Consider the following 15,322-nt stretch of genomic DNA (forward strand, 5'->3'; position numbering starts at 1 on the left):
GGCAGGTGGTCATATGTGTAAAGTTTCGTTTCAATCTGTTCAGCAATTTCAGATAATAAGATTTTTGTAGATTTTTTAATTTTTATTTCTTTAACAATATGGCTGCCAAATCACGTGACCAATGATATCATCAATTTTTTTTTAATGTGGGCCATTTTATCGTTAAACGACCCTCAAAATTTTTCATTCTTATCGAATGTGGCGTTCTACATATGCAATGACGTCATAACGAACGCATCTATGACGTCATGAAAAAATTCATATTCATTCCCCATGAGGTGTAATTGCTGTGAATCAAGTTTAAATTTTTTCTTGGTGCAGTTTCAGAGATACAGAGGTCGAAAGTTTTTCCGTTGCCACACCACCTGACCTATGACATCATAATTATCATTACAACATTTCACATGAAAAGTCACACCAATGTTGAAAATTTCTTCTCAATCCGACAAGCAGTTGCCGAGAAAAACACGAAAGTTCTGTGCGGACAAACAAACAGACCCAAATGCAATACCCTCTCCTTTGGCGAGGGTAAATATGCAAATCCTCTTCACATTTCAAGACAATCATGTGAAAATTGATGACTTTAGAAACTAGGCCAATGTTGACCTTTTCACCTCAAAAATAACTGATGGTTGAATTCAGTGCTGTTCAAATTTCAACTCAATGGGATGAAAATTGAGGATTTTAGAAATCTCACCGAAGTTGCTGACCTTTGGCCGATGTTGACCTTTTTGATCTCAAGATCAATAGGCTTCTTGCTTATGACCAACTCCACTATTTGGTGAAGTTTCTTGAAGATCGGTTAAAAATTGTGACCTGTAGGTGATTGATATGCAGACAAAGACAAACAGACCGAATCACAGACAAAATCAACCAATATACTTGCAAATCTTTGATTTCAGACAGGAGTGAAAACATAATCTCTGTCCACCTTTGGTGGCGGAGGTAATTACCCTGCCTGTGAAAGATGGACATTTTATCTGTGGTTTAATAAAAAAAAAAAACACCATCAACAGGTGAAGTTTAAGGAAGGAAAAACGAATTGAATATTGTTTGGATAAAAACGAAATAGATAATAATAATTAGAACAATTGTGCACGCACATACGCACACGTACACATATGGTTTGTCAGATGGGCGACAGTCTTGGATTCAGACAGCTCATTTCCTGGTAGCCCTGGCTGAATAATTTAGCAACTTATAGTCTGTATGACGTAAATTTGTTTGCTCTGCTCGCTCCTTGTCACAGCAATGCTATTTGGTGTACACCAGCTAATATTATTATAACGGGTGCAGCTTCCAGTATAGTGGGGCAACTTAGCTAAATATAGAAAAACAATTGTGCATTTTGTGAGGAAAGCACCAAATTTGGCACACTAGTAGCCTATCATATTATGAACAGATTTGGATATTGGGCCATCTCAAAATTTTTGATGGCAGTGGAAAATGGCTGCCACAGCCATCAGCGGCTGAATTTGAGATGGTTCAATATCCAAATCTGTTCATAATATGATCGGCTACTAGTGTGCCAAATTTGGTGCTTTCCTCACAAAATGCACAATTGTTATGATATATATGACTAAGTTGCCCAACTAGTACAACTCGTTGGTGGCAAAGTTATTTGTCATTCCAGAGGTTTTGAGTTTGAAATTTGAGAATGAGTAATTTGCACTGCAGTGTTGAGTGGATGCTAAAGCAAGGATCCTGGAAATATAAAATAGAAAGTGGGAGAATCTGGAAATCTATACTAATAAATGTCAGTGAGTGCGAGTGTGTGTGTGTTGTGTGTCAGTGTGTGTGTGCCTCCTCCATAACTCCAAAATCTAGTGGCCCCAAACTTTGCACGGCTCCTCAGGGAACTCCAACGGAGTGTATGAATGAGAATTGGGTGTTTGAGTTAATTTAAACACCACTTTTGAAGATAATTAATGGCCTTATTTAATTATCATTTATCAAGGCATCATCCTCAGTCTTCTCGTTGTCCCTTGCAGGAGTCTAAATTAACATTTTATTTTTTTTTTGGCCTGCTAAACAATGCCTTCACTTGGAACAGGCTGCAACGGTTTCCTCATGATAAAGCGCTCAGTTCTTTTCTTTCACTTTCTTCGCTCACATAAACGAATGCATGGATGAAAATTGGATGCTTGGGTAAATTTAAACACCACTTCTTGAAGATAATTAAAGGCTTATTCCAACATGCCTTGCCTTGGAAACACGATATACTCTCATGGGCTAGTTAAGTATATAATCAGGATATTATATCTGATTTTAGAATCGCATCTCACGGACTAAATGAGCGTTGAAATCTGGAGTGAAATCTGAAAATGTTAACAAATTAGTGATTATTATTTTTTTTTTTATCACCAAGCGTATTTATTTAAGAAAGCATTAAACTTAACTTTTTCTACTGTTCAGACAATTATATAGAGTGAAGAAAAGATGAAGGAATATGTAGAAAGTGGAACTTCAGAGCATTTTGTTAGAGTGCTTCCTTGAGTGTTTGAGCCACTTGGCGAGCTCTCTACAAGCTTTGATCTCGATAAGCTTCCATGGCGATACCGCGGCTCGGTTCTCTGTAGGGTCATTTCGGTTCGGCATATATGAATCTGATTCGGAGTGAGCCGAAGGGGTGCAAAGCTCGCTGCATGTTCGAGCATGCGTGCAAGCCTTTGCCAGGTAGATAACATGGATTTAATTACCTCCGCCACTGAAGGTGAAGGAGGTTAGGTTTTCACCTTTCTGTCTGTTTGTTTGTTTGTTCCAGATGAAATTTTGTGGACAGGTTGGGTGTGTGACAAGGAAGAATTGATTAAATTTTGGTGAAGATCTGAATCCGGATCCGACTAGTAGAATTTTAAAGTGATTCTTCACCGTTGAGAGATGGGCCAAAAATTATATATATATATATATATATATATATATATATATATATATATATATATATATATATATATATATATATATATATATATATATATATATATATATACGGAACGATATTTCAAAAAGTTGTTGACGGATTCGGACGAAACTTGGTGGACATGTTTGGTTTGTGACAAGGAAGAATTGATTAAATTTTGGTGAAGATCTGAATAAGGATCCGACTACTATAATTTTAAAGTTATTCTTCACCATTGAGAGATTGGGCCAAAAACAATACATAGCCTGATGTTTCAAAAATGTATTGATTGGGCCCAATAAGTTCTCATGGATCAGGCATTACGCAGCAGAGGTATGCACTCAACTGAGTGGCCTTCTCGTTTTTAAATACTCAGCTCGGTTATATATTAAACATGGGGGATAAAAAGAAAACGATGCCTTTTGGTCACATTTTATCACCCCGTTACGCTGCCTTCCCTCCCACTCCCCTTCCACTCATGCTGCCTTCCCTTCCCCTCATTCTGCCTTCACTTCCCCTCCCATCACATTGACTTCCCTTCCCCTCCCCTCAAACTAACTTCCCTTCCCCTCCCCTCATGCTGACTTCCCCTCCCCTCCCCTCATGCTGACTTCCCCTCCCCTCATGCTGACTTCCCTTCCCCTCCCCTCACGCTGACTTTCCTTCTCCTCCCCTCACACTAACTTCCCTTCCCCTCCCCTCATGCTGACTTCCTTTCCCTTCCCCTCACACTGACTTTCCTTCTCCTCCCCTCATGTTGACTTCCCTTCCCCTCCCCTCAAGCTATACTCCTCCAAAAACCGCTCAACCACCATACAACTCTTCGGAGGCCAAGGAGAGGAAGGCGTGTCAAAGAATGTGCGAAATGGACAAATGAATGCTTTTCTTGCAGTCGGAACAGCAACTAGGATAAATTCTGCAATTCGGCCCAGGCTAAGAGATTCCAGAGCTTATCGCCTGTGTGGAAATTAAATAAAGGCACGTACACTGGCATGTTTTTTTCCATGATTGAAGGAAAACGACTTTCCTTCCCTTCCCTTCGCTCACATTTACCTCCTCCCAAAGCCGTACCCCCTCTACCCCCCACCCCCCCACAAATGTCTCCAGGCGGCGTCTCGACATTGTTTAGTACGACCCATTTGAACGTGCCATTTAAACATACCTCATTTTGCTCAATCCTGTACTGATGCCGGCAGAATGGGACCATCGCCCTTGCTTTCCCCTCACATCCCCCTATACTACCAAATGCAAGTCGAAAACCCCTCCCCCCTTTAGACCCCGACCAAAATCAAGTCCAGAGCACCCCCTTTTCTCTCCCTACAACTCCCTCTCTCCCCCATCCTTCTCGCTCCCACCCCACTCCCGGAGTGCATAGCGATGTGTGGTGAGGAGTCACTCTAACACCCATTCCTCGCTCCACCTTCCTCAACCCATCCTCACCCCCCGTCCCCTCCCTCCTGCCCCTCTTAATATTTCCATCAGCTAAGCGACGGGTTGGGTTTGCTCGTATAAAATAAGAGAGGCACAGAGAATGCTATACGAAGCTCATTGGTTGCCTGCTCATTGCAATCAGCTGCTGTGCTGAACAAGACTGTCTTCTCCATGTGATCACTCTCAATGGGAGGATAAAACAAGGTTAGTTATTATCAGTCCAGAAAGGAGGATATTCCTTCTATATTTTTTGTATCCGAAGACGAGGCTCATATAAGAGCTAAAACAGAATGGATCACGACATAACAGAGAGGAGAACATCATGGAGAATGGGGTGGGGGGGGGATGATGACACACCAACAGAAGGTGGGGGGACACTTGGAGGAAGAATGGACATAAGGAATGAGATTAGGGTGGGGGGGGCAAGAGTGTTGAGGACACTAGAGATGATCAAGCTGGATATAAGTTCTCACACACAGCTATAAGAGGAAGGGGAAATCTAGGAATCCTGGCCCATTGGCAGAAATTCCAATCATAAACTTCACAGATCGAGTCAGACCCCTTGGAATCGCAGAAGTAGGCCGACTTTGCTGCAGTGCTGTGGCTTGTTGAAGACAGACGATATCCCAAGCAATTGGCATGGTGACTGATTATGAAAGTGGTAGAGGTTGAATTCTGTAAAGTAAAAGTGGTGACAAGGATCACTGGGAAGTGCATATATAGCTTGGTTTCTTCCTCATGGGTCAAAAAGGGCAGAAGTTCCTTATGACCTCGGGAAATAACACGAACAGCTGAGAAGGTCAACTGGACTTCAGGTTGTGTGTGACTACCAAGATTTCTGACAATATCCGATCACACAAACAGTTGGCACACTGCTTCCCCACCCTTGGTTGTTCCTCTTTTCTACCACTTATGGAACCAACTTCTTCAGTCTGTTCAAACTCATCTTAAATGTCAGAAACAGAGGATTGTTCTGTGTCAGCAAGTAAATAAACAAAACAAAAACACCCTGATTGAAGGTTCGTGGAGGAATTGGTACACATTACATACAAACATCATGCAGCTTTTACATGGAAGAAGAAGATTACATGGATGCAAGTAGACAATGGTCAAACACATATTATGCGACACGCAATTTGAACATTGGTTAAACTGCATCATCAGTCAGAGGTTCAGATGGACTCTTACTCTTGGGCCAAACAGCATTTCGTTCTTCACAATAGTAATTATGGATGGAGGTTATGTTTTCAGCCCAATATCTGTCTGTTTGTGTGCAGGATATTTAAAAAAAGCTGTGGACTGATTCGAATGCAATTTGGTGGGCTGCTGGGGTTTGTGACAAGGACCAACTGATCAGATTTTGGTGAAGATCCAGATCCAGATCCAGACACTACAATTTTTTTTAATTCCGAGTTATTCTTCACCATTGAGAGATGAGGCCAAAAAACGATGTCCAACATGATATCTCAAAAAGTTATGGATGGATTATGACAAAACGGTGGATTTTCATGATTCGTTTGTTAGCCCGTCCCCCACACAGCGGGACACGAGGTTTTGCAATCTGTGTGTCTGGGCCATGACTTTTTTTTTTTTTTTACCATTTGAGCTTTTGTGATCAAATTTTCAAAAAAGCTTTATGATGAGAATATGGAGAAGACAAATTAATAATCAAATCAAAAGGGAAGAAGAAGAAGAAGAAGAAGGACGGGCTTTGCATTTTCAGATGCTTTCTAGTTATTTATTTTTTTTAATCAGCTTTTACCATTCATGAAAAATATTAATTTTTGCCAAAATAAAAAACCCAAAAGCCATTTTTTATTATATATACAGAATACACATTTCATATTGTTGCGGTTCTGCAAAACTGGAACTCCCCCGAGGCAATGGCACACAACATACGGCGGTTCCTGAGACAGTCATTTCATTAGTATTCGTTTTAGATAGCCCTTCCCTTATGTGGAGTGGGTTCATGGGACAATATGCATTGTGAGGGCTTTAGGCAGTGATTTTCTTTCCATTCTTTACCCATCTTTGATTATTTACATTATTTTGCTTTGCTGCACGCATGAACCTCACCTTCCTTCACGCATACCTGCACACCAAAGACAACAGCAGCAAGGGCACGTCATTTGCATACGTGCACCATTTCTCATTCAAATTGCGTGCCATTATCCCAGACTTCAGACTCAAACCCCAAGGCCTTTATAAAAATCACCACACCCCTGGACCACAACCCAAGCTTGCTTACCTTCACCATTAACGGCTACAATGAATGACCAACAACCTCTATCACAAATCACCACACTATAACCGCTATGCTACACAGCCAATGCTATTGCTCAACCACCATCACCACCAATGTTCACCACCTCCATCTGGACTGGCAGGAGACAGGGGAGCCCGACGCACCATAGTAGATACTCGAGTTTTGGACGCTCTAGCGTCTAACTTGGGGCACGAGCATGCACAAGACTGTTCGACGACGTGTGGATAACCCTTGCACTCCGCTCAATTACGGCCATCATTGGGTGTCCAGCACATGTTCATGACTGGAGAGCACAAACAAATACCCAGCGCCATGTTCGTCTCAGAGATGGATCACATGGCAGAGTGGAGCAACTGAAACCATTTCTGCTGCCGAATCATCGCATAGGTGGAGCTCGTGCCGGGGTAATCATCCATATATGACTGAGGGTGCTGTAAAACACCCTGCACGTCACCTGATTCACTCCCAAGCACCGCCCCCACCAGCGGATTACAAAGAAGATCATGGTTTTCTGGCTGTGCATTTTTGAGGTCACGGTGCAGTGAACAATGGAGCTTGACAGAGCGGGTGAGGCAAGCAGAACGGAGCCCATGGAGTGGAGTGTGGAACAAGTGGGAAAGCCAGATTCCAGACCAGGTGTAGTTTAGGTAAACCTCAGCATTTACACGTACAGACCATTTTATTCTTCACTTTAGGACGTTCTTATCACACGTTGTTTGCTTTGTTTCCAACCCCCTTGATCCACATCTTTGAATCTGCCTCTCCGCAGTTCACCTTCATATCTCCGCACTCCTCACCGTGCCTCCTTTCGACCACGTACCAGACACCCTCAGTTTTCCTCCCCTCGTCCCCCTCCTCAGCAGCTGGGTTTGTGTTGGTCCGTCGACCTCGCCCGGTAAAAAGAGGTCGCCAACGCCTCGTACTTTCTCTCCCTCTGTCTGGACTTTATAATTTCCTCAGGGAATGATTCTGATGGCGCCTGATTTGTTAGTATAATTAAGATTGGAGAAGTTTTTAGAATTGGGGTAACTCTGGACTGTGTCTCTTGTGTTTGTAAATAATTGCATTTCTTTTGCCACACCTCACCAATCCTCGTTTTCTCTGCTGTATGGATTTTCATTCATTAAATCTCTTGCTTATTGTGCCACATAGCTTTCCTCACCATTACTGGGAATTAATTATTTGTTATTGTAAATGTACCCAGTTCGTCATCTTTCCTGAATCGATCCAGCGTCGTCCATACATAGCGTTATCTGGGAACTTATACCCCACATGATTTGCTCGTAAGCCAGTGCACACTCAATTCATCACTCGACAGTAATCTAGGTGTTCATTGAGGGAAGGGAACTCACTTGGTGTGGCCGTCCAAAGGTAAGGTAACCACATGAAGTAGTGACACCCTTCCACGATTGATGGTACCAATCGGTGTTTGTGTTTGCTTAACAAACCACCGGGCTGCAGAGTTATGTAACTGGTGGCTCTCAGGACTGGGGAGTTCAGGAAGAACTCCAGTGCTTCCCCTCGTGGCACACCTCGAACCCTGGGCCACAGCAATATAAATGGAGGCATGAGAAATGAGCTTTTGCTTTTTCAGATGTGTAAAAATATGTGGCATCCCTCGAAAGAAGTGATATTTAATGAATTCTTGTTTTGTTGTTAATATGCTGGTCACTTGGATGTACGAGCCAATTTTTTTTTAGAGGGGGGTGGAGGTGACAGATTTGCCTGAATGATGGCTCCGTTTCCCAAATGTACACTTTACCATCCCCTCCCCACCACCAAACTCCCCCCAAATCCACCCCTACTCCACAACCTCCACTAACCCTATCCTCTCCACCCAGTAGTAGCACAACCCAAGACGATCCTTTTGAAATGACGTCATGAACGTCATTTTGAAAAGGCCTTCATGCAATGCACTGCACAACCGTTTTCAGGAAACCCCTTCCCCCAACGCAAGGCCAGCCATTGCACAGATTGATTCCCTCTTTAATAATTTTAAACACTTTTGAGCAAGTTAAAGACCCCAACTTAGGACAATTCCAAAATAGTTTACTAATAATAGTTCATAGGTGACACGATAATTATCAGGACAAACGAACATCTGAAACGCCTTTAATAAGTCCCGAGACGTCACACAGCTTCCCCCCGAAGGCCGGTAAGAACATCCCTTCTCATGAAGTACCTGATCCACGGACGGTTTCCGCAGACTGCAGAAGGAATACGCGATATTTCGTCATGGCATTTTCTGCCTGAATTATAAAACCGACGCTGGAGTTTTGGAGGGGGGGGGGCAACATGAACGTCAAGAACCCACATCATGACGTCATGTAATGGAACGTTTACATAGCATTCATTAACATGTTAACATTTGTATGAATTCATGAAATATGAAACAGCTGGAAAACAACGATGTCTTCACCCTGGATAACCCAATTGGAGAAATTCCAAAAAGAGAAATATTGATTGTTGGTGAAAGATCTCAATGGACATGCAGGAGAAAGGCTGGATGACGATGATAGAGTCCACAGTGAGATAGACGATGGCATTATAGATTTGGGGGAGAGAGAAACGAAGACAGAATAATTGAAGAACAAAGAAACATGTTGATGGAACAAGGAAGTCCAGGAAGCTATTGCATGGAAGAAAGAGTCTTCCCTAGATATGGCAGGAAACAGAGAGAAGGTATAAATGTCATGAATGTGCAATAAGTTCAGAGTGATAAGGTAAAGCAAGCGACAGGCAAGGATATACATAATAAGTTTGATAAAGGAGGAGGAGGAGGCCATTTATGTCATCATGACTGTGCTATATCAACACCACGTTAATTAAAAAGATTGGTTTATTTACTCAATTTCACTGGCTGTTGTGCGGAGGGGGTTAAAGCTGTTAGGGTTGTAATTAACAGCCACTGACAGCACATCCACTTTTGGATGACAGCTCGCTTCTTGCAGACATCACAACCACAACACATGTACACAGTCAACCCATTCATACATGAGCTACAAACCTAGTCCTGCTAATGTCCACACACCCCTTCTGTCCCCAATGCATCTATGTCCCCATCGAATTTAATTTTAAACCTCTCTACTGTTACTGTCACTACATTTGCAAGGAGACCGACTATACCATGTAATACCTCCAGTCTCTGTTGGTGAAACGCCCTTGCCCTCCTTCCATCTTAACTCTTCTAGTGTTTACTATCAGGATTTTTTATTATTATAGATACCCTTCATTATCTTAAACATCTCTATCAGATTCTCTCGTTATCACCTCCTCTCTAATGTAAAAAGTCCTCTCTCCTTTAGCCGCAACTCTTAACTTAGTCAAGCGAGGCCTGCTATATCTTTCCTTAGATGTAGGGACCACGACTGAACATAATATTCCAGGTGAGGCTTCACGAAATTCCTGTACAATGTTAATACTGAACATTAATGTTTACTTTTTCATCATACTTGAATGAGCCCAGCCTGGTGTTGGCTAAAGGTTAAGGTGGCTGGCTTAAGATCTCACCGTTTTCAGGTTGAGCCCCTGTTCCCACCATTAACGTAATATCAGGTGGGTTGACTCAGCCCGTCATCTGTCTGAGGTCAGCAAAATGAGCGGGAAAGAATGAGCCATTGGATTATCCTGCACATTGCGCCCCCTCGGTAAGAAAAAGTGCCCCAGAAACCCTACATGTGTCTGAAGATGCGAAAGAGTGCTTCTTCAAAGATCCTAATTAAATCCCATTTAATGCTGAGTTCTTCCAAGGTTGTCAATGGTATAATCTACTGTTTACTGTAGGTAGGTCTACTGTCCAATGAGAGCTGAAATGAACCCAGAGATCAACTGTAAAGCATTTTGATAGGAAATCAATTTGATAGATTGATTGATTGCTTGAGAGATTATTAGCATCCCTTGTTCTCTCCTTATCTGGAACGCTTCCACAGCCAGTAATTTGAGTACTGCTTGGGATCGAGGGTCATTTCTCAAGCTGTGACATGTCATGTTGAAGGGTTTTGTCAATCTTGCAACGCCTACAAATGTAGGCTGACAAAGTTGCTGCTCTTGGAATGACCCTGCTGGTCTTGGCAAAAAGTGAAAACACCACTGATAGATAGCTCTGAGAGTAATTTATATTATGCAAACTACAGCACTCCAGTGCACTTCCAGGTAAGCTGGGACTCCAGTGCTGTAATGCAAAATGGGGATTGAGAAACAAAATAATATATTTCCAGCCACAAGTCATCATTTGCCAAAAGTGTCAAAGACATGAAAAATGCCAACACTCATGAATCCTTTCTGGTTAAAAATCAAGGAAATATCAATGCAGAAAGCCCATGATCCCTGAAGACCGATTACCTTATTATTTTGTTAGATTTTATCCCAGCGTAGGTTTCATTATAGCTTCCCCAAGGATGTACTATTGTACTGTACAACTGGTGTGACTCACTGATTAAATTATCAGTAACTTTACCCTTATTCCAGATAATGAAGGGTGTAGACAAAATAAGTGCAGAAACGTTCAGCAGAATAAACAGTGATAGAACCAGGAGCCACAGCCTGAGAGTAAAGAAGAGGAGGGTTTGGATGGTATTAAGGCAGGGATATTTCACTCAGAGAGGAGCTGATGCATGGAATGGTCTTCCTGGAAAGACAGTGGCAGCAGTAGATAAGTTTAAGTTTGAGTTAGATAGGTACCTGGAGGTATCGGAGATAGTTGGGTACAGGGATATTGGCCGGACTTCAAGGTGGCTGGTGTGGATGGGTGCAAGCACCTGGTGTTGGTACGACACAGGAATGGGCCGAATGCCCTCTTCCTGCACCAAGGTTCTTTGTTGTTTCGTGTTATTTGTTAAGGAACATTATAAGATCAAGCCATTGCATTCCGTTTACCAACTGATCATCCAGTAATGAGGTACTTTGCTAACATTCCATTTTCTTTTCATCATACTTTTGTCTCCTAGATTTTGCTATTTCTTTCTTACGAGCAAGTACCATGCATCACTTTGCTGATGGGAATATGAAGGGGGGGAGGGACAGAGAAAGAGGGTGAGAGAGAAAGAGGATGAGAGAGAAAGAGGGTGAGAGAGAAAGAGGGTGAGAGAGAAAGAGGGTGAGAGAGAAAGAGGGTGAGAGAGAAAGAGGGTGAGAGAGAAAGAGAAAGAGAAAGAGAAAGAGAAAGAGAAAGAGAAAGAGAAAGAGAAAGAGAAAGAGAGATGGGGATCAAGGAGGGGAGGGGAGGATAGGGGAGAGTGAGGAGGGAGGGGAGGGAGAGACAGGAGGGAGGGAAAGTAAGGCAAGGAGGAAGAGGGGAGCTAGGATGGGAAAGCAAGAAAGGGTGGGGGGGGGAGTGGTGAAGGGGGAGGGAAAGCAATGTTTCACAACACGTCACTATACTCTCTGAGTTATAGTGAGTGTGAGGAGGGGGTGGGAGTGAAGAGGATGGGGGAGCAAAGAGGGCGTAGTCGGGAGGGGAAGGGGGTGTTCTGGACTTCTGGACTTGCACTTCATAGTATGTATGACTTGAAGGGAAGTGGAGGGGGTGGGGGGGGAGGTGGTATGGTGCCATTTGCCAGCATTAGTACAGGTTTGAACGAAATGGGGTACGTTAAAACAGCACAATTAAACAGGATAGCAAAACCACCCGTCACTTTCGAACAGGAAGTACCATTTTTAAAGAGATTACAACATTGGCTTCCCTTGAGATATGTGACTCAAACTGCAGCTGTCACCATGTTTACCCACTCTGGAACTGGATCTCTGAGGGGGTCACACATCACCCAAAGATGCCCAGAGTACAAAAGAACATGCAAACCAGACAAACAAACACCCCTCCAGCAGCTGGACCCACTGCCAAACCCAACCCTGCAGTCCAAATCCTGAAACCTGACTCAGACCAGGAGACCCGAGAGCCCATCGCACCCTATTTGCAATGCTTATAAATGCCTCGAGACGTTAGTGTTTTATGCTTTTACTTAATTTCAGCACACATTGAACAACCAAAATGTGATAAGCCTCACAATCTGTAAATCCATGACAAATCACAAAATTGAAACCGCAGAATCGAATCCAGTAGCAGCCTCGACTGCCAAAAAAAATGCCCATCTACCCAACCCGCACACTCCATGACAGTCCGGGCTCAAAGCACAACACAAACACCACAGTACAACATAATTACCTCCAAGTCACAGCACAACCACCTGTGAAGATTTATCACAACCACCCATTGTTTATCAGTTCATGAAAGTTGGAAGAGGGGTAAGAGAGGGAAAAGAGAGAGGAAGGAGGGGTGGGGGTGGGGGGGTGAGGACAAACGAAGAGATGGAGGGTAGGGATGGAATGGATGGAAGGAAGGAATGGAGGGATGGGATGGTTGGAAGGGATAGATGGAGGGATGGGATGGATGGCATGGAACGTGGATTCACAGCAAGTTCTACAGTTGTTCAGGAACACACGATACTCAAACTCACATAGTGAACATGAGGTGTAAGGAATGATGAATGAGTTCCCACCTACTATTCCTTTGTCTGCCATTACAGTCCCTGCAGCGTCTGGAATGAGCTTGGGTTTCGGAAACAACTCTCCTCTAATAACCTCGAAAGTACTCCACCATGTGGTATATCTCCAAAAGTCCCAAGGCAGTGCTCAGCATGACTGCTCAGAGGTGAAGGTTGCATTTTAAAGCTTTGTCAAATTTAACGAAGACAATGAAACACATGTTTATATATGTACAGTACTTCATTGATATAATCACCTATGTCTTGTCTTGAATGTCAATTTGTAATTATTGTGGTGTAGCCTGCGGGCATGCAGGGCGGGGCATGATGACGGGAGGAGGGGTCGGCGTGGTCATCGGGTCTGCAAGGGATATAAGGTGTGCGCGCCGCCTGAGGCATTGTAGTAATGCTGGAGTCGCCCGGCTTGTGAGTGTGCTGAATACGTAATAAAGGAGAGCCGCGGGCAAAGTACGCCCGCGCTCACGCTTGTGCAACACAGCCCGGCTCGACTGTTCCCCCGCTCGTGTCTGCCTGCTAAGCATCTTCTATCCAGTACACCACAGTTGGCTGACGAGGATCTTCGGATCGGCGTGTGCAGGGCGGCAAATAACCCGTGCGGTTCCAGGCTACGGAGCCAAGGGTCTCGCCAGCACGAGCATGGCAGAAGGTCGGTGCACGGCGCATGAACGCGTGCCTGCCTTCGTCGGAATCGATTCGGCCACGTCGAGTGGGCAACGGCCACGCTCAGTGTTCGTTTTATTGAGGCACGTCAGATCGGGGGAATGATTTCTGCAGAGCCACGGCTAAAGAACGAGGACACGTGGTTCGGCTCGAACGCGGCGTGAGACGTCGCGCGAGCTCTGAAGAATGTCCGGGGTCTCGATGGTCAGGGCACAGCAGATGGTCTGGGGGTCAGCGCGATGTGCCAGGCACGCACGGCCACGCGCACGGTCTGCGGCGCGGGTCGTGGGCGAGCGTTGCAATGCAATCACTCGGACGGCGGTCTGAGCACTCGAGGTCGTCTACGGTGTGTGGGCCGAGGGTCATCGCCTATCGTTACAGTCATAGTTGGCAGTGTGCGAAGCGATCCTTCCGTCCCGGGTCAAGACCTACCGCCGGTATGGTGTTCGGTGCATGGCGTGCACGGTAACGCCCCGGGTCGAGTTTTGCAGCCTGAGCACGGAGATTCCAGCGACCCGGAGCGGGAGATGCTGCCCATGTTGAGCCTGGTTTCAGTTGATCCTACGGTGACAGGACCGATGCCAGTGAATGTCGAAGTAATCGGGGCACTGATCGGGTGTCGAGTTGAGTCCACTCGTGCTGCCCGCGCATCGCGCGCGTACACCGGCGAAGCGGTTGCGCCGCTTGCAGCGCCCGACGTCTCGGTGCTTTACCGGGGGCGAAGCGCCCTACTGTCGGTGTTAGTGGTGCGAGGGGAGGGGCCCGTCCTTTTGGGTCGGGACTGGCTGGCGCACCTCGGGCTGGGTCTCCGGTTCGTACCTCCAGGTGTGCCGGTGCTCTCTTCGATGCCTTCGTTGAGTACCGAGGGCGAGGTTCTGGCGGCGGGAGCCGCGTCGATGCAACGGGAGCGGCCGTTCTTTGCTGCCTGCGGCGGTGATTTACGGTTCGGGAGCGGCGAGAGCCGTATCAGCTCTCGCGATGAGTTCCCGCGCTTCAGCAGCGTTCGTGAGGCAATGCGCGCCGGTGTTGTTCGGGCAGCTTCAACAGGTTGCGGTGAGCCCGTGGCGTTAAAGGAAGTCGCGAGTCACAACATCGAGTCGACAACCAAGAGACGGACTCGTGATGTGGGTTGTGGGTTGCTGTTCATTGCATATTTGTTTTTCATTGCTCGAGTGATGCAGTTTAACGTTGTTGAAATAAATGCCAGCAGTTCCCGTGTGAGAGTGGGTTTGGTGGAGATCAATCGATGGGATTTGTATTATGATCAATGTGATGTGGTGGCTTTGGGAGCGGTGGTGGCGAATGAAAAGGTTGGGTTGGCCTTCCATTGCCCGGGCCGCGGGTAGTTGCTTTGTCATGTGCGGGGATTTGGTCGAAAGAACGCGCTGTACGGAAAAATGAGTTTGCAATGGTTCAGATGCTATTCCTATTGATTTATGACTAGCCTATGGTTGGAGTGTGCTTTGAATGGAGTTGCGACCGTCTAACGGCCGTGGGGGTCTCGGAGATCGACTCGGAGCCGGCACTCGTGCGCTGGTCGGCGTTACCCCCACCTCTGCTTTCAGC

At 45.2% G+C, this 15,322-nt stretch overlaps 1 long non-coding RNA gene across 1 annotated transcript in view; it reads right to left on the bottom strand.

The window, feature by feature from the left end:
- Window positions 1-277: 277 nt before the first annotated feature.
- Window positions 278-15,322, bottom strand: part of LOC147008463 (uncharacterized) — a 117,148-nt gene continuing 102,103 nt past the window's right edge. Inside the window, exons 4-5 of the long non-coding RNA XR_015053252.1 lie at window positions 698-816; window positions 278-476 (exon numbers count right to left, since the gene is read on the bottom strand). This is a non-coding gene — a long non-coding RNA (uncharacterized LOC147008463). The remainder of the gene's footprint in view (window positions 477-697; window positions 817-15,322) is intronic.

Source organism: Eptatretus burgeri, chromosome 18 (assembly GCF_056783735.1).
Source record: "Eptatretus burgeri isolate ZD-2024b chromosome 18, Ebu_testis_v1, whole genome shotgun sequence".
NCBI classification, from domain to species: domain Eukaryota; kingdom Metazoa; phylum Chordata; class Myxini; order Myxiniformes; family Myxinidae; genus Eptatretus; species Eptatretus burgeri.